Genomic DNA, 20,263 nt, shown 5'->3' with positions numbered 1-20,263 from the left:
TAGTTTGCAAAATGAAAAACTATTCTTAAAAAGATTTTGTCTAGAGAAAGATATGCTCAATTGACTAACAATATGTTCTATAAAAAACTGTAAATGTGCTGATTTGAAATAATTGATATATAACGTGAAAGTTTTGCTCTTGTTTGTTATTTTTGAGAGAGTTTCTCGATCTTCTACTGTTATATTATAATGATTAAGAGTTTTTAAAACCTGAGATGATGGTGAACACTAGTTATGGACACACACACACCGAGATATGTGCACATACACTTAGTTTATGTTGTGTAAACAAGCACTATTGAGATTTCTGATACACGTTGAGTTGATGAAAGTATTATAACATATAATAAAGTATTATTCATTAGTTATGGTTGCTCGGTGTGGATATTTCCCCGCAATGAGACCGGGTTGTACCACACTAAGAGTATTGGATGTTTCCCGCAATGAGACCGCGGCTGTACTAATACTCGAAGATGATCAGGATTTTTTCGGATTTGGCTAATATGTCTATTCTCCACTATATGATCATCTGGATGCATCATCCTAAAATAGGGAGATAAAACATATTTGCCGCAGAACGATTGAGTAAGGATATTACAATAGTATCGTTATTTCATGTATCCGGAATAAGGAGATAAAAAACCTATTTCCGTAGGACGATTGAGTAAGAGTATTACAAAAGTATCTTCATTTCATGTATCTAAAATAGGAAGACAAAACATATTGCTGCCGAGCGATTGAGTAAGAATATTACATGAGTATCACTATAGCACAAGGAGATGCACACATATATGTATTATCAGTTGTAGTTACTCCCATGTTAGATTACCCATGAGTAGGGTACATTCTTTGATTTGTGACATACATGATATGGCCTATGGTAATTTTTGAGTTGAATGATATTCTCTTATTATTACGTCAACTACTTGATAAGTAGTTCGAGATTGTGACATTGGTCCTATATGGATTAGGCTTGGAGTTCTTGTTTGGATTATTTTGCTCGACGTACTACGTCTCGTCTTGTAGGTGTCTAAATATTAACTCCATTAGATACGAGGAAAATGATATAGGTAGACTATGCTTAATAGATAGAGCCTCCACTTCATCTAGCAGCCCTTGCCTTGGGGACGGATGGAAGTGATCTTGCTGTAGTGCTCTGACGCTCTTGTTATTATTTTTTTGATTAAATTGTATCTTTTAGGCAGATCAGAGTTTCAGAGAGCCGCAGGATGACGTAGTTCTAGCATAGTCACGGTCCCACAGTTTTAACAGTTGAAGCTCCACTATATAGTTGTTCTTTTTGTTTAAATTGTATCTTTCAGGCAGATCAGAGTTTCGAAGAGCCGCAGGATGACGGAGTTCTAGCATAGTCGTCATCGCACAGTTTTAGCAGTTGAAGCTCCACTATATAGTTATGTTCATTGTTCAGACTTTAGAGTTGTATTCATTTTGTAGAGACTGAGTGCCTTAGTGAGATTTCATTTGACTCATTATGTTGAGATGTATTTCAGACTCAGAGATATTTTCATTCTATTTCAGTTGGGCTCATATATTGATATACTTCTTCTGTGCATATCTGATTTTGTACTACTTCTATTATTTGCCTGTTTGTACCTTCACCTATTTGTTATTTTCACTAGAGAGATAGTGCACTATGATGGTGAAAATATCGGTAGCATGTGTTTTGTGCTTGGCAGTTGACAATCCGGGTTCACCTTGGACTGCCAGCCTTGGTGAACCCTAGGCGTCATTAGTTCGGTAATCAGAGCTCTAGTTCCATCAGCCTAGGATCATTCCTGTGTTAAATTTGGAGCTATGATAAAGTTCGTCAGGATTCATATATAGAGTCCGCTAGGAATTCAGAGAATGAGTAGAGGCATATGTTGCGTGTATCTCAAATTTTCAAATTTTTTTTATTTTATACAATTATTTTATGTTGATTTTAAAGTATTTTGTGGCTATACTATATGTTATGATACAGTATTATATACATTATATATATAATATATATATATATAATTCATATATATATATATATATGATTATATATATATATATATATATATACTATATATATATATATATATATATAGATATATATAATATATATATATATATTATATATATAATCATATATATATATATGTTTGCGATCTCACTTACTGTGATCATAAGCTCTCCTCTCGATATTATAAATGTTGGGACGAGGATACGGTCGAGATAAAACTTGTACCCGAAGAGCTGGGCAAGTAGAGCTCAAGCTGTAACAGGCTCCATAGTATCTGATCGAGTTTATGACACCGTTTGCCGTAAGATTTTGTAGCACTCGAGGAGCGAGAGGCGTATCCATTTTCGCCAGCAAGATCACTTTCTAGAGTTCCACCACCAATTGTACCAGTCATGCCTAATGAAGAGGCAATACTAATGATTTCATCATCACCACAACCGGCTGTTGATAGAACCGCATAGCACGAGGCTTGGCTCTGAAAGAATAGGAAGGACATCGGACACTGAGAACACCATAGTGCAGGACACACTAGGTTCATGTGCAACTTACAAATAAAAAGAAATATGTGAAAATTTTATTAATGTAGACTCAGTACTAAACTAGAGGTTAAATGTATTCAACATAGAGGACATCACTGGGGAATAGCAGCAAAGGATAGCTACGATTTCATATTTTCGGTGGGACATCGAATATCGCTTATTTGGAAATATTTTGTTTACTTCTTCGACAAGCAGTTAGAACTTGTTCGATTAAAGCAGTGAGATATGTCTATAGTTAATTATGAAATTAAGACCAGCATGATGGAAATAACAAGGGCAAGAAGCCTATTGTGGGATCTAGAGGACCTCAGCAGCGGGGTAAGGATTTTTACCATCATCAACAAAGATATTATAAGAAGATAGCACAACATGATTTAATAGCGTCACAGTAGCGCATGATTCGGGACACATGATACAATTATAACAAGATCGGATATAGAAAGAAGAATTGTCACAGTACACCAGTAGGAGACCAGCATGATAGAGATCAGGGTCAAAAGTCTTAGGACCGCGGTTAGGGCCAGCATTGGAGGATAGATGTACTATCGGTTATTTTGAGGATTTAGGGGCCTATAGGCCAGAATTGCGCTATTTAGAGTATTCATCAGGTTCAGATGGACCCATAAGTTCCACCGTCGGCAGCACAGTAGTCGCTAGCCACCGACAGGGTTTATGTAGTCATACCACGTGATCATAGTGCGAGCGAAGTTTTCGTAGTAAATTCTTTTCCAGCTCGAATCTTGTTTGATTCAGGAGCTTCGTATTCTTTCATATCCCATACCTTCATGTATAGGCTTTAGTTAGTTACACATCCCTTAGATGTTCTGTTATCAGTTTCTACTCCTTTAGGGGAGGTGTCCTTATTAAAGAGTATATGTAGGAGATGTGTCATCAGTATAGATGAGTTTGAGTTCATCTTTGACCTGGTCGTTTTTGTGGATGTCGAATTTCAACGTTATTCTTGGAATGAAATGGTTATCATCCTACAATATCAATATTGACTATTTTGCTAAAACAGTATGCTTGTGAGCATTCGTTGGGATTGTATAGATAGTAGCAACCTCATAGGGTAACCAGAATGCAGAGCCATTTCTGGCATACATCAAGAAGGTGATGATACGTGATTTGGATGTAGTTTTGAGCGAGATCGAAGTTGTCTCAGAGTATCACGATGTTTTTCAGGACATACCTATGTTTTCTCTAATGAGAGAGGTTGTTTCCCTACATCGAGTTGCAACAGGCACCATACTGATATTCCGAGCACCCTATCATATCATATTGCACCCGCTGAGATGAGGGAACTACAGACTCAGCTAGATGAGTTGCTAACTCCGGGTTTTATTGTCAGGAGTTATTTTCATGGGAGTACCGGTCCTCTTCATGGGGAAGAAGGACTATAGCATAAGATTGTGTATCGATTATCGTGAGTTGAGCAAGTCACTATCCGGATTAGGTATCCATTATCAAGGATTTATGACTTGTTCCACCAGCTGCGGGGAGCGCAGCATTTCTCGAAGATTGATCTTCGTTCTAGTTATTTCCAGTTGCGAGTGCGGTAAATGGATATTTCCAAAACCATATTTTCTGACTCGAAATGGGTCTTTTGAGTTTTTGTCATGCCATTTGGGCTGACCAAGGAACCCGCGGTATTCATGGATTTGATGAACCGGGTTTTCCGTCATGTTAGGACCAGTTTGTAGTCGTTTTATTGATGACATCCTTATCTTTTCGAGATCAGAGGCAGAACACGAGCAGCATCCTCTATTAGCATTGCGGGCATAGCGAACAGTCGAGATTAGAGATATCAGTGATACGCTGAGTTCAGTAAATATGAGTTTTGGTTATAAGAGATCAGATTTTTAGGCCACATCATCAGTAGGGGCCATCACAGTGGATCCAGCCATTGTTGAGGCTGTACTTGATTAGGAGCCACTAAGAACCATTACAGAGATGTGGAGTTTTGGTAGGGTATGAGAGAAAGTTCATTCGGGACTTTTTGAACATTATGATACCACTTACACAACTTACAAAAAAGGGTGTATAGTTTGCTTTAGGCACTGGGTGTCAGGGAGCCTTTGAGACTATTAAGGCTAGATAGACTACAATAACAATTTTGACTTTTCTAAATAGTGATACAACATTTGTCATTTACGTGGATACGTCATTAGCAGGACTACGAGGTGTTTTGATGCAGACCCAGAGGGTATGGCTTATTTAACGATAGTTGAGGTACATCGTAACAGATATACAGTGCATCCAGGCACAAGAAAAATGTACAAAGATGTGAAAAGACACTTCTAGAGGAGTTTTTAGGATTTATTCAGTAGCCAGTTATGATATTCTAGTGTTATCCACCCACAAACGGATGGACAAATGAAGAGAGTAAACCAAGTGTCGGAAAACATGTAGCAAATATGTATTATAGATTTACAAGATAGCTGGGAGGATCATATCCCATTGATTGAGTTTGCTTATAATCATTTACCATAGACTATTGGCATGACACCGTATGAGGCATGGTACAGGAGGCATTATAGATTGTTTATTCATTGGGCAAAATTACAAGAAAGTTTATTACTTAGACAGGAGCTTGTGAGGCAAACTACAGAAAAGGTAACAGAGATTCGAGAACACATTCTTGCAGTGCATAGTCGTCGGAAGAGTTACGCAGACCAGAGATGATGACCGTTAGAGTTCTAGATTGGGGACTATATCTTATTGAAAATACCGCCGATGAATTCAGTGACTCGGTAGACGGGAAAAGTTTACCCCAAGGTATATTGGCCCGTTCATAAGAGTTATACATTTTGGAGTCGTTTCGTATGGGCTATATCTTCTAGCATCAATGTCGAGTAGACACGATATTTTCCATGTTTTGATAATTTAGAAGAAATTGCATGAGGAGGAGCAGCAGAGGGTGATTGATGGACCAGAATTTGAGTTTCAGATAGATTTAACTACCGTGGAGATCACGGGTTGTATTCTTACTAGAGAGGACCAGATAGATTTAACTACCGTGGAGATCACGGGTTGTATTCTTACTAGAGAGGACGAGAGGCTTAGAAAGAAAGTAATACCTTAAGTTAAAGTTCAATAGAGATAGAAAAGAGATGAGGAGGCTTCTTGGGAGCGCGAATAGGATATGCGTCGTGACTCCCCGCAACTGTTCGAGTGGGTTGTAGGTGTAAATTTTGATCTCCCAAAAACATGGAACTTCGTTTGTATTGATAAGAACGGCTTATTACAAACTAATAATCAAATGTTTACGACAGAAGCAGAGGGAATGCCCTCCTTGTTTAACGTGGGTTCCTCGGTGGCGATAGGACGCTTCTCTCGGTGCTCGTGCCGAGTCTGCTTTCCTTGGACGATCCGATCAAAGTTGTTGCCGAAGCTTCAGTTCTCAAATGAGGGAGCCTTTGGCAAAGGTCCAGGTTCAACCTTTGGGAGATTAGCCAACAGAATATGCAACAACCAATCCCTATTTCATGCTGGCTGAAGATGGGTTTTAGTAGGCAAGGGATGGCATGGGCCATCCCTTGATTCGTGGGATTTGACCACTAATAGAGGTGAGGGAGCCAGCCGCCCTAGCTGTGGGATGTGACCACTTAGGGGGTCCTGTCAGCCGCCCTAGCTATGCTAGGTGAGGAACGCCATGCTTTCTCCCTTAATTTGTGAAATTTGACCACTGATGGAGGTGAGGGAGCCAGCCGCCCTAGCTGTGGGATGTGACCACTTAGGGAGTCCTGTCAGCCGCCCTATTCTTGCTAGGTGAGGAGCGCCATGCTTTCTCCCTTGATTTGTGGGATTTGACCACTGATGTAACTGTTCCCATACTCCAAGTGGGCAGTTGACAGTGAGCTGGCGAGTCTGCAGCTTGGGTCTGCAGGCGAGCTTAGGACTGCAGGCAGACTTGGGTCTACAGGCGAGCTTGCAGGCGAGCTGAGTCTGCAGGCGAGTTTGGGACTGCAGGCAGCCTTGGGTCTGCAGGCGAGCTTGCAGGCGAACTGGGTCTGCAGGTGAGTTTGGGACTGCAGGCGGACTTGGGTCTGCAGGCGAGCTAGCAGGCGAACTGGGTTTGCAGGCGAGCTCAGGTGCGCAGGCAGACTTGGGTCTGCAGGCGGATTTGGGACTGCAGGCGAATTTGAGTTGCAGGCGAGCTCCTGAGCATGGATTGAAGAATAGGCCGTAACTTTCAAACCGTAAGTCGGAATTAGACGAATTATATATGAAAATCGCCTATCTCGACGAGATGGAGCCATCCGATCCAAGACAAAGTCTTTGGTTCGCTTCCTCCGTTTCGCCAAATTCCTTACGGTTTGGGAGATATCTGCGTTTTCCCCTTTTTTTATCAGTGTTTTTCCCCTTTTTGCTATTTCGGGCGAGGTTTTAGCAGTTTTGTTCTGAACTTCTCTGATAAGGATTTAAAGGCAATTTTTATTGCCTACAAAACCCCCTCCAAAGTTTTCAGACCTGAATCAGACCGTATGGGGTCTGGAACACTTTGGATATGAAGACCTGTAAAGTGGTCCCTGCTCAGATGGAGTGAGGAGCCCTCCAACGAGCTCGGTGAAGTTGACCTCTTCACTCGTAGCTGATGATCGCCTTCTAGGATTTTGAGCAAACCCTCAGCTATCAACGGACTTGATTCGTCTTTACCAACTGCCGTTTGAGTTAGACTAGCCATGCTCTTGCCCTTAGCATGGTAAGTTGTCGAGGAGTCTCTCTTAGGCTCAATGCTAAAATTTCTCCTCTATCCTTAGCCTTTCGAGGCGTTTGGATTAAGAGAGTAGGGAGCAGTTTAACCTCGTATACCAGTCGGAGGGTAGGAGCAGTTTAGACTCATGCACCAGTTGGAGTGTAAGGGGGCAGTTTAGACTCATGCACCAGTTGGAGTCTAGGGGGGAAGCTTATCTTAGGGCAAAGATGAAGACGAACCCTGATTTGTCTTCTCTTGGGGCAAAGACGAACCCTGAAATAGCAGCACATCGCATAGTAGGCCACTATCAAACAACAACGCCTTTTATGGGAAAGACGGGACGAACCCTGAAATAGCAGCACATCGCCTAGTAGGCCACTATCAAACAACAACGCCTTTTATGGGAAAGACGGTGCTGGGAGAATCAAATTGTTCAGGGACGTATGAGTATGACGACTGATCGGACAACGTCATTTGCGGAAATGACGGTGTTGGCTATCAGAGGTAATCGTTAACATGATAGGAATTACCGCGATCGGAGTGACTTTGAGGACCTACCATCCTTTTGAAGAAGATTGGTAAGTTGATTTTATCAGAGGTGTAGTGTTAACATGACAGTGGGAGTTTATTACGATTTGAGCAACTCTGTGGACTTACCATCCTATTGAAGAGGACTGGTAAGTTGATTTGTCAGAGGTGACCGTTAACATGACAGTGGAGGTCCCGCCATCCTATTGAAGAGGATTAACAGGGGATTGTGGCTTTAGTCCTAACTATCTGAAGGTTTGACCAAGTGAGAGTTTGATGCAGGCCACCTGAACTGTTAGGCTCGCCTGATTTGAGCGGTTCGCCCGTACCGGGAACCTGGCTTAAGAAGCGGAGCTCACCTAAACTGTTAGGCTCACCTGATTTGAGCGGTTCGCCCGTACTGAGAACCTGGCTCAAGAAGTGGAGCTCGCCTAAACTGTTAGGCTCGCCTGATTTGAGCGGTTCGCCCGTACTGAGAACCTGGCTCAAGAAGAGGAGCTCGCCTAAACTGTTAGGCTCGTCTGATTTGAGCGGTTGATCCGTACTGGGAACCTAGCTCAAGAAGTGGAGCTCACCTAAACTGTTAGGCTCGCCTGATTTGAGCGGTTCGCCCGTACTGGGAACCTGACTCAAGAAGCGGAGCTCGCCTAAACTGTTAGGCTCATCTAATTTGAGCGGTTCGCCCGTACTGGGAACCTAGCTCAAGAAGTGGAAGCTCAAGAAGTGGAAGCGTAGGGAATAGTTTAACCTTTTATACCAGTTGGAGGATCAGAAGAAGCACTTTATACTCGTGTACTTGTCGGAGTGTAAGGGGACTATCAGAGGTGATTATTAACGTGATAGCTTTGTGGACCCACCGTCCTATTAAAGAGGACTAACGGGGGAAATTTGGAGGAGACTATCAGAGGTAATAGTTAACTTGATAGTTTTAAAAGATCCATCGTCCAGTTAAATAAGACTGATGGAGAAATGACTATCAGAGGTAACAGTTAACTTGATAGTTTTGTGGGCCCGCCGTCCTATGGAAGAGGATCAACGGGGGAAATCGTAGGATATGAGGAAATGGTCTCCACTACCAAGGCATTTTGGTCATCATCTCCTCGAAATTCATGCGGGTCTTCGTCACCCATATGCTTGAGCATGCTCTCGACTTGTTCTCCTTGGCGGAGTAAGTCTTTCCATGAGCGAGCTTCAACAGCACCCATATTGGACAGAACGCTGATAGAGAGATTGTTCCGGCACATCTCTATGAGTGTGGCCTCGGAAACTCGATCGCGGGAATTCAGCGATCGGTTTCTGAATCTCTTGACAAAGTTACTTACAGACTCTGTCTTCCTCTGCTTCACAGTTAGCAGGGTGGCCCTAGATACTTCTGTGTCATCATCGAAGAATCTGGCCACGAAGAGCCTTTCCATGTCCTTCCAGCAGGTGATGGACCCGGGCTTCAATCTGCGAAACCATTCAAAAGCGACCCCCTTGAGGGTACCAATGAACAGTCGAGTCATAATGGGATCGTTTCCCACTATGTGTCCAGTTTGCGCCTGGAAGTAGTAGTGAACTACAGGAGGTCCAGCAGCTCGAACTTTGCCGGGTAGGAGACCGCATCCCATTCAATTGGATACGGTCTGACAACCCCCAGCTTGTTCACATGCTTCTGGAGCTTCAAGGCATCGAGTTAACTTTGGAGATAGTCAAACCTCTTGTCTCTTGGGTTATGGCCTGAAGATGACGCTCCTCTAGATGACTCGGATGAGGAGTGAGAAGGAGTAGGCACCCGCTCTTTGTGCTTCAAGGATTTATGCGAAGCCCGCGAAGTCCTCTCTCTCTTCCTCTTCTTCTCGCTCAGGAGCTGCTCCAACATCTCCTTTAGGGAGTCGATGGTTGCTTGTTGCTCGTCGAGTCTCCTGGATATCTCATCAAGGATATCGGTCATGTGCACATTTGCGTGCTTGCCCTGAACTGAGCTTGAAGTCTGCGACATTGCCACTGCTGAGCAATCATCGTCGTCGTTGTCAGAGACGGACGTCAGACCCGTGCAGGCAAACGAGGTGGCCACCCCCATTTGGGCGTGAGCGTGTTGGCGAGGTTCATGCTGGCGAGGTTCGCCCGTCAGGCGAGATTGGCACAGTGTGCCTGCGCCTGTCTGGCGAGCTGTTGCTTCGCCTTTCTGGCGATCTTGGGCCGTCAGGCGAGCTTGGTGAAGTTCGCTTGTTTGACGAAGCCCTCTTAAACTGCAGAGTTCGCCAGGTGCCCTTGGTTCGCCAAAATTGAGCACCTTGCTCACAGAGTGGGGCTCGCTTAAACTGCTAGGCTCGCCCGATTTGAGCGGTTCGCCAAAACTAGGAACCTGGCTCAAGAGGTTGGGCTCGCCTAAACTGCTAGGCTCGTCCGATTTGAGCGATTCGCCAAAAATGGAAACCTGGCTCAAGAAGTGGAGCTCGCCTAAACCGTTAGGTTCGCCTGGTTTGAGCGGTTCGCCGAAATTGGGAACCTGGCTCAAAGAGATGGGCTCGCCTAAACTACTAGGCTCGCCCGATTTGAACGGTTCGCTAAAAATGGGAACCTGGCTCAAGAGGTTGATTCCCCCCAAGCCTGAATAATAATTCAGGCTGTCGTGGGGGATGAGGGATTGCGCCTCGAGACGAGCGAGAGCCTTTCGTCGCCGCTGTTTGGATCTTTTTGAACGAGGAGCGTTCATGTCGATGGTGGAGGCGTAGTCTGCGTCGATACGAATGGTTGATTCCTCTTGCACATGGGTCTGCGAGGATCGTTCATCGACCCATTCATCATCCCCTAGACCTGCATTCTCGAATCTCGGCTCGGCCTTAACTGGTTTGGGGGGAAAAGAACCCCCTGCCTCGACTTGGGTAGATCCCTCAGGCTTGGTTGCCTCGGCCTCTTAGGGCCGGGCCACCCGCACGACTCTGCAGTCATCGCGAGATGTATTACCGCCAGAAGAGGACGATCGTAAGTACCCCTCGAATTTGATCACAAGGGACTCAACCATAGTCCCTGCAGCAACTTCGTCAAACTGCGCCACCACCAATTCATCTGAATGAACGGATTCTCCCACTGTGGTCGCCATCTTCTGTAGGTGTAAATTTTGATCTCCCGAAAATAGGGAACTTCGTTTGTATTGATAAGAAAGGCTTATTACAAACTAATAATCAAATGTTTATGACAGAAGCGGAGGGAATGCCCTCCTTGTTTAACGTGGGTTCCTCGGTGGCGATAGGACGCTTCGCTCGGTGCTCGTGCCGAGTCTGCTTCCCTTGGACGATCCGATCGAAGTTGCTGCCGGAGCCTCAGTTCTCAAACGAGGGAGCCTTTGGCAAAGGTCCAGGTTCAACCTTTGGGAGATTAGCCAGCAGCCGGAGCTTCAGTTCTCAAATGAGGGAACCTTTGGCAAAGGTCCAGGTTCAACCTTTGGGAGATTAGCCAGCAGAATATGCAACAGCCAATCCCCATTTCATGCTGGCTGAAGATGGGTTTTAGTAGGCAAGGGATGGCATGGGCCATCCCTTGATTCGTAGGATTTGACCACTAATAGAGGTGAGGGAGCCAGCCACCCTAGCTGTGGGATGTGACCACTTAGGGGGTCCTGCCTGCCGCCCTAGCTGTGGGATGTGACCACTTAGGGGGTCCTGTCAGCCGCACTATTCTTGCTAGGTGAGGAGCGCCATGCTTTCTCCCTTGATTTGTGGGATTTGACCACTGATGTAACTGTTCCCATACTCCAAGTGGGCAGTTGACAATGAGCTGGCGAGTCTGCAGCTTGGGTCTGCAGGCGAGCTTGGGACTGCAGGCAGACTTGGGTCTGCAGGCGAGCTTGCAGGCGAGCTGGGTCAGCAGGTGAGCTTGTGACTGCATGCAAACTTGGGTCTGCAGGCGAGCTTGATCGTGCAGGCGAAATTCGAGCTGCAGGCGAGCTCCTGAGCATGGATCGAAGAATAGGCTGTAACTTTCAAACCGTAAGTCGAAATTGGACAAATTATATATGAAAATCGCCTATCTCGACGAGATGGAGCCATCCGAACCCAGCCAAAGGCTTCAGTTCGCTTCCTCCATTTTGCCAAATTCCTTACGGTTTGGGGGATATCTACGTTTTCCCCTTTTTTATCAGTGTTTTTCCCCTTTTTGCTATTTCGGGTGAGGTTTTAGCAGTTTTGTTCTGAACTTCTCTGATAAGGATTTAAAGGCAATTTTTATTGCCTACATGGGTAAATTGTTTTGGTTATAGCTTATTGATGTTTATAATTTTTTAATTTTTTCTGTATGGTCATATTTATATTTAACGCTAGAATGGGGGTATTAACACTTAGCTCCTAATCATTCGAAATACATGGTATATATATGGGAGGTTCCTTATTTGGATTTTTTGCCCGACATACTAGTTCCGTTTAGTTAGGGGTTTAGTGGGAGTATTCGCATTTTAGATTGTTAAGCATAAATATTGCTAGTGATTCATATCTAAGGATTAATGGTACGATATGTGTACAGGAGGATTTTCTTGTTTGAATTAACCCCTCTTAGTGCTTTTCTCATATTATTAATTCATAAGATACGATTGTAAAATTTCGGGGACGAAATTCTTTTAAGGGGGAAAGAATGTAAAACCTCGTAAATTTGAATATTTTATGATAAATAATGATAAATATGTTATATAGTGAAAATAACATATCTTGATGTTTGAGTATGATAAGAATTGATTTGAGATCAATTCAATGTATATTTGTGAAAATATGGGAGCAAATGTACAAAACATGCACAAAAGCCAAAAGAGTGAAAATCTGGGAATAATGACCAGTTATGATTTTCTATATTTTACATACCGATTAAATCAGAATCTGGAATAATGTAAAAGACCAAAGTTATAGACCTCTTCAATAGATTTCCAATATATCTTAGATCACCTCATTCTGAGGTCAGATGAGAAAGTTATAGCAAAAATACCGAAGGTTGTTTTCCTAGTCAGACTAGGTTTCCTGGTTCAGATCAAACAGGTTTGTTTCAGATTTGCCTCTATAAATACCTATGTTTTTCACGAAAATTCCTTTATTTTATCATATATATAAACCCTAGCAGCCACCCTCTCCCCTCAAAAACCCTAGATCTTTTTCTTATGAGTTTGGAGAGTTTTGTGAAGCAAAACACCAACACGAGGGCGAGATCATCGACGTGTGGCGAGGGAGAACGGTTGTTTATGCTTGAGGATAGCTTGTTGTTTGTTTTAGAGGCTTGCACATGATATTAAAGCAAGATCACTTACATCCAAACCCATCCCTATAGTTAAATAACTAGTTTAGAAGTTTAAATTGTGTTTACATGCTTAGATCTTAATCTAATGTGAAAAAGAATAGATTTTTGTTGTTAGATCTTAAACAAATATTAGATCTACATATTTTTCTTACTGTTTATAATAGAAACAAGATCATGATCATTAGGGTTCTTCAAAATTTCATATTTAACTTGTTAATCATATTCTAATCATGTATAAACCATAATTTGACATTTAATTGAGTTTACACGTGGATTAAAGATGAGAAAACCCTAGGTTTGTGATACCTAAGTGTTAAAAATATGTTTTAATAAATGTATATCTTTTCTAAGATGTTTGGCAATCATACTTATATTTAATATGTTAAAAGTTCATGCTTTAAATTGAAATATTTGGTTAATTAGGATGAAAAACCTAATTAGATTAACACAAGAGTTTGATTTATGTTCGAGATAATTTCAGTAAGTGATTATCAAAGTTTAAGTATTGTTATATGTTTTATATATGTTTCAGTATGTTTTAAATATGATTAAAGGTTTAAATATGATTTCTTGTGCAAATAATCATGCTTGTTATGTTATGCAGAAAAACTGCTGCACATATATACTATTTAACTAAAAATTTGAAATAACAAATAAAATCCAAATTGAACCAAACTAATGCAAATTGAAAGATATGTGAATGTAGATTTCAAAACATAAAACCATCCCTAAAGATAGTTTTCCTAAAGAAATATATGCTCAATTTACTGATGATACATTCTGCAGAAAAACTGCTGCAGATATATAACATTTAATTAGAAATTAGAGATATCATATGAACTCCAAACTGAACCAAACCAGAGCCAAATGATAGCTATATGAATCTAGTTGTCAAAACGAAAAACTATTCTTAAAAAGAATTTGTTTAGAGAAAGATATGCTAAATTTACTAACTATATATTCTTCAGAAAACTACAAATGTGCTGATTTGAAATAATTGATATATAACGTAAAAGTTTCTTAAGTTTCGCTCTTGTTTATTATTTTTGAGAGAGTTTCTTGATCTTGTACTATTATATTATAATGAATAATAGTTGTTTAATACCTAAGATGATGGTGAACACCAGTTATGGATACGCACACTGAGATATGTGCACATACACTTAGTTTATGTTGTGTTAACACGCACTGTTAAGATTTCTGATGCACGTTGAGTTGATGAAAGTGTTATAACATATAATAAAGTATTATTCATTAGTTATAGATACTCGGTGTGGATGTTTCCCTGTAATAAGACCGCGGCTGTACCACACTAGGAGTATTGGATGTTTCCCGCAATGAGACCGTAGTTGTACCAATACTCGAAGATGATCGGGGTTTTTTCGGATTTGGCTGATATGTCTATACTCCGTTGTACGATCATCTGGATGCATCATCCGAAAATAGAGAGATAAAACATATATGTCGTAGAACGATTGAGTAAGAATATTACAATAGTATCGTTATTTCATGTATCCAGAATAGGGAGATAAAAAACATATTTCTGCAGGACGATTGAGTAAGAGTATTACAAAAATATCATCATTTCATGTATCTAGAATAGGAAGACAAAACCTATTGCCGCTAAGCGATTGAGTAAGAATATTACAAGAGTATCGTTATAGCACAAGGAGATGCACACATATATGTATTATCAGTTGTAGTTACTCCCATGTTAGATTACCCATGAGTAGGGTACATTCTTTGGTTTGTGGCACACATGATATGGCCTATGGTGATTTTTGAGTTGAACGATATTCTCTTAATATTGCGCCAACTACTTGAGAAGTAGTTCGAGATTGTAACATTGCTTCTATATAGTTGAGGCTTGGAGTATTTCTTTTGAGTGTTGTTTCCATTCATAGAGTTGGAATTGGTATTTTGGGATTTATAATTTGAGACATATAGTATATATATGAGGGTTTCCTTGTTTGAATTACTTGTTGTTGTTCTTTTTGTTTAAATTGTATCTTTCAGGCAGATCAGAGTTTCGGAGAGCCGCAGGATGACGGAGTTCTAGCATAGTCGTCGTCGCATAGTTTTAGCAGTTGAAGCTCCACTATATAGTTATGTTCATTATTCAGACTTTAGAGTTGTATTCATTTTGTAGAGCCTGAGTGCCTTAGTGAGATTTCATTTGACTCATTATATTGAGATATATTTTAGACTCAGAGATATCTTCATTCTATTTCAGTTGGGCTCATTTGTTGATATACTTCTTCCGTGCATATCTGATTTTGTACTAATTCTATTATTTGTCTATTTTGTACCTTTACCTATTTATTGTTTCCACTAGAGAGATAGTGACTGTGATGTTCTATTATTTGTCTATTTTGTACCTTTACCTATTTATTGTTTCCACTAGAGAGATAGTGACTGTGATGGTAAAACATGTCGTAGCATGGTGTTTGGTGCTTGGCAGGTTTTATAATCTGGGTTTTACCTTGGACTTCAAAATTGTGTGAACCCTGGGGCGTCACATATATACTACAACTCTCTGGGTCTGCATCAAAATATCTCCTAGACCCACTAACGACGCATCTGTGTAGACGACAAAGGTCTTATCACTGCTCGGGATGGTCAAAACTGGTGATGTAGTTACCTTAGCCTTCAAAGTCTCAAAGGCCTCATGGCACTCCGTGCCCTAAACAAAAGGTATACCCTTCTTCGTAAGGCGTGTAAGTGGCATGTCTATCTTCGAAAAGTACTGAATGAACTTCCTGTAATAGCCGATCATACCCAAAAAGCTATGAATCTCTATGACTATCAGCGGCGGCTCCCAATCAGGTACGGTCGTAACCTTAGCTAGATCCACTGCAATGCCCTCTCTGCCGATGATGTGACCCAGAAATCTAACTTCAGATAGCCAAAACTCACACTTGTTAAATTTGGCATATAGCCGATGCACCCGCAAATTTTGTAATGCTAGTCGAAGATGTTGCTCGTGCTCTGCCTCAGATCTCGAATATATAAGGATATCATTGATAAATACTATCACGAACTAGTCCAAATATGGTTGGAAAACCCGATTCATCAAGTCCATGAATATCGTGGGTGCATTGGTCATCCCAAATGACATGACAAGAAACTCGAAGGACCCATAACGAGTCAGAAAGGCGGTCTTAGGAATATCTATCTCCTAAACCTGCAACTAATGATAGCCAGAACGAAGATCAATCTTTGAGAAGTGATGCACTCCCTGTAGCTGGTCGAACGAGTCATCAATCCTTGATAATATATACCTATTCTGGATAGTAACCTTGTTCAACTCTCGATAATCTATACAAAGACGCATAGTGCCGTCCTTCTTCATCATGAAAAGGACCGGCACTCCTCACGGAGAATAACTCTGGGGAATAAAACTCTGAGATAACAACTTGTCCAGCTTTTTCTGTAGCTCCCTCATCTTAACAGGTGCCATACGATAGGGAGCTTGAGATATCGGTGTTGTACCTAGCTGCAACTCGATGTAGAACTCAACCTCTCACATAGGAGGTAACCCCGGTATGTCCTGAAAGACATCCTGAAAATCTAAGATGACTCTAGTTTCACACAACTTAGCAATCCGATTTTTCAGCATTACCTCCTCAATATATGCAAGAAATGACTTCACAACTGGTTGCCCTGTGAGGTCACTACAATCAACTCAAACCCATAGAACGCTCGCAAACTGACTGTTTTCGTAAAATAGTCGATGCTAACATGGTAGAATAATATACCCAATCTATACCAAGAATGACGTCGAAATCCGACATCCACAAAACGATTAGATCTATAATAAACTCGGACTCATCTAAGCTGATGAAACATCTCCTACAGATGCTCCCTAATAGAGATACCTCCCCTAAAGGAGTAGAAAAAGATGGCGATACATCTAAGGGATGTGCGACTAACTAAAGCCTATCCATAAAGACATGAGATATAAAAGAATAGGAAGCTCCAGAATCGAACATGATCCGAGCTAGAAAAGAGTTCACTAAGAAAGTACCTTCTACAATACCTCCACTCGCACTGTGATCATGTGGTACGACTACATAGACTTTGCCTATGGTTGGCAACTGCTAAACTGCTGGCGGTGGAAATACGAGACTATCTATCCCTCAGGAATCTCCTGAATGGCACAAATCTAGCCTACTGGCCCTTTAATTCTCGAAACGGTTGGCGGTGTCTCAATCATATGTTGGCGACCATAACAGTGACCCTACGACTGCTGATCCTGACCACGGTTTTGTTGCTGACCGTGTCCTAGTCTCTGTTGCTAGCGTTGAAAATTCTTGCGCCGATGTTAGGGTCTTCTAAGCCTTGCAAAGGGTTTCTTGTCCTTGCCCTTGTCTCTGGACAGTCATGCTTCCATAATTAACTATTGATATGTCTCCCTGCTCAAATCGGGCTAGTTCTAGCTACTTATCAAAGTAGTAGGTGAAATCCTCCTATAAAATTAACATTCACTGCTTCGGCGTAAACTGAAGTCAGTGCTATTCTCAGATGATATCCTCTGTGCTGAATACATCTAACTTCTGTTTTGATACTGAGTCGACGTTAAGAAATTTTCACATATTCCTTCCATTTATAGGTTGCACAAGAATTCGGTGTGCCCTGAAATAATGGTGCTCTCAGTGTCTGATATTTTTTATATTTTTACAGAGTCAATCCTCTTGCTCTACGGCTCTATCAACAGTTGATTATGGTGATGGTAAAAAATGGTCGGTATTACCTCTCTAATAGGTACGGCTGGTATAACTGGTGGTGGAACTTCAGAAAGTAAAATCTGGCTCGTTACTTGCTCCTCGAGTGTGCTAGTCTCTGCTTTGTAGGCATCGAAAATTGCCTATAGGTCTCTACGAATAGCTCAGTGTTAAGGAATGACGATGAACATCACTATCCGGTTCATGGGAGTTCGATTGACGTCGGTGAACGCTTGAAGTGAATCGACGAACTACGTGAGCTGACAGAATTCCGGAATAACGAAGGGGCGGGCTAATCGGGAGCCCCGCGATATTTACAAAAGGAACAACGCCCTTCGTGTCTCATTCATTCTACAGATAATCCAACCATTGTAGCTGATAGAACTCCTTGTCGGCTTTCCAACGCATTTGGAATCACTCAAATCCGGGTTCAGACGAAGAAGTTACAGCGAAAACGGTCAAACGGGCATTGAAAACGTCTCAGAGCTGAACCGAGGCACCTACGGTGTCTCGGCCAAGTCAAGACACCCCAAGGGTGTCTCGGCCAAGCCAAGACACCCCTCGTTGTGGTAATACTAAGAAGAGCAAATATCTCGCTTTTATCGAGATAGGCGCTTCAAGTTTCTAGATCTTCTCGCGGATCGACGAAGCTCTGGATCAGATCTGATTGCCAGGTAGTCCACGGATATCAACATTCCCATCACAGGCTAAAGACCCACGCAAGCAAGAGACGACGAACGGATCTTGTGTTTATTTTTAAGAAAGTTGTAATAATTATTTCTTTGTTGTTTGAATCCATTTGTAACGTTTGAAGTTTTAATGAAATCAATGATGAAGGCAACTTTCGACGAAAACAAACTGGCGACCACAGTGGGAGCCAACGGCCTCGCTGCCGAGGCCGTCGTGACGCAACCGGCCTTCAAGATCCGGGTGAACGAAGAGATCGAATACGAGTTCGATCAACAGAAGTTTGAAGAGTACCTCTCTTCCTCCTCCTCCAGATCCGCCTCTCCAAACAGGCGTAGGAAGACTTCATCTTCCAGAAATGCTCGCGGGACCTCCGGCTCCAAGATCCAAGATCCCGTCGCCGTTGCTGCACCCGTGCCCCGTGACATCCCAGCGGCATCCAAGCAGGTTGAAGCTGCAGATCCAGATCTGCCCTTCGCTGTAAGGACAAGTGTTGAAGGTGCTCCAGCTGTGTCAAAGAGGACGCGCCAAAGACGGCGCCAACGCCTTGCACGACAACTGGCCAAGGCCGCGGAATCGAGTCAACTGCTGAAGGTGTCCCGACCTTGTCAAAGAGGGCGCGCCAAAGACGGCGCCAACGCCTTGCGCGACAACTGGCTAAGGCCGCAGAATCGATGGACGGGATCCGCTACAATGAGGATCTCAAGTCCAGACAGCGCCAAGAGCAACAACGGCGCACAACCAACTCCTCTTCCAAGACAGAGACGAACGAATGGGTTCGTGTCAAGAGGACTCGCTCAACCCTCGAAGAGCGAATCAAGAAACGCTGCGCATTGCTTGCGCATGCCCGAGTCCTTCTGCAGAAAGCGGAAGAGATGCAGAAAGAAGAGACGGTCAAGAAGCCGTCAAAACACAAGCAGATGTGGGTGCCAAAGGCAAAACCGGCGCCAAAGGCAAAAGTGGACGGAATTGCCGTCCAACCTTCATCAAATCCAGATCCCGTTTCCCTTGCCCCTCCGGCGGAGCCAGGTAAGAACGTGGATTCTTCAAGATCCAGGGTTCCTTTGAGAGGTCGCCTCGGCCCTTTACCATAAAATCGAGGCAAAGCACCTGTCAAGGAGCGATTGGAACCGTTGAAAGGTCCCCAAACAACAAACCAGACTGGGGGTCGTGCTAATCCCCCAAAGAAAGATAACAAGGGGAAAGCCCCTGTTACCGACCGCATTGGATTGCGGGTCGAAGTTCAAGAGCCCGTTAAGTTTTCACGCTCGCAAAAGCGTAGACTTGAACAAGCGACTTTTGAAAACGCTAATAAAGCGTCATATCCCCAGAGGGAAACACATTCGTCTGATGATGATTGTGTTATACCTGGGAAGTCATGCCAATACTCTATGGGTTGCTCCAGTTATCAAACTGATGAGTTGTACTATAGAGCTGGGGGTGCGAGTAAGTCTTGGAAACCACGGAATCTCACTGTCCGTGTGCCAACATAATCAAGGCGGTACTGTCAGAATGCTGCTGTACTAAAGCCCCAAGGAGAGTTTCGGTGTTCGAGAGAATTTCCACCGGAACGTCCGAGACCAAGCCAAGGCGTTTCCGTAGGAAGAAGCCTGTCCGCCAAGAGGATGAATTCCTAGAAGTGTCTGCTAATATGACCGGCAGAGGGAAATCAACACGACCCTCTAGCTCAGATCAACTTGCCGAAGCATCCCAGCGCATGACTCGATTGCGGTCAGGGATCAATAGGCAAAATAATTACCAAAGGATGCAAAAGGGACTTCCTTTGGAAGAGGAGGCGTCAGATGCTGGTTCAGACTCCTAC

This window comes from Asparagus officinalis, chromosome 7, assembly GCF_001876935.1.
Source record: "Asparagus officinalis chromosome 7, Aspof.V1, whole genome shotgun sequence".
Classification (NCBI taxonomy): Eukaryota; Viridiplantae; Streptophyta; class Magnoliopsida; order Asparagales; family Asparagaceae; genus Asparagus; species Asparagus officinalis.
This window is presented reverse-complemented; position numbering follows the sequence as displayed.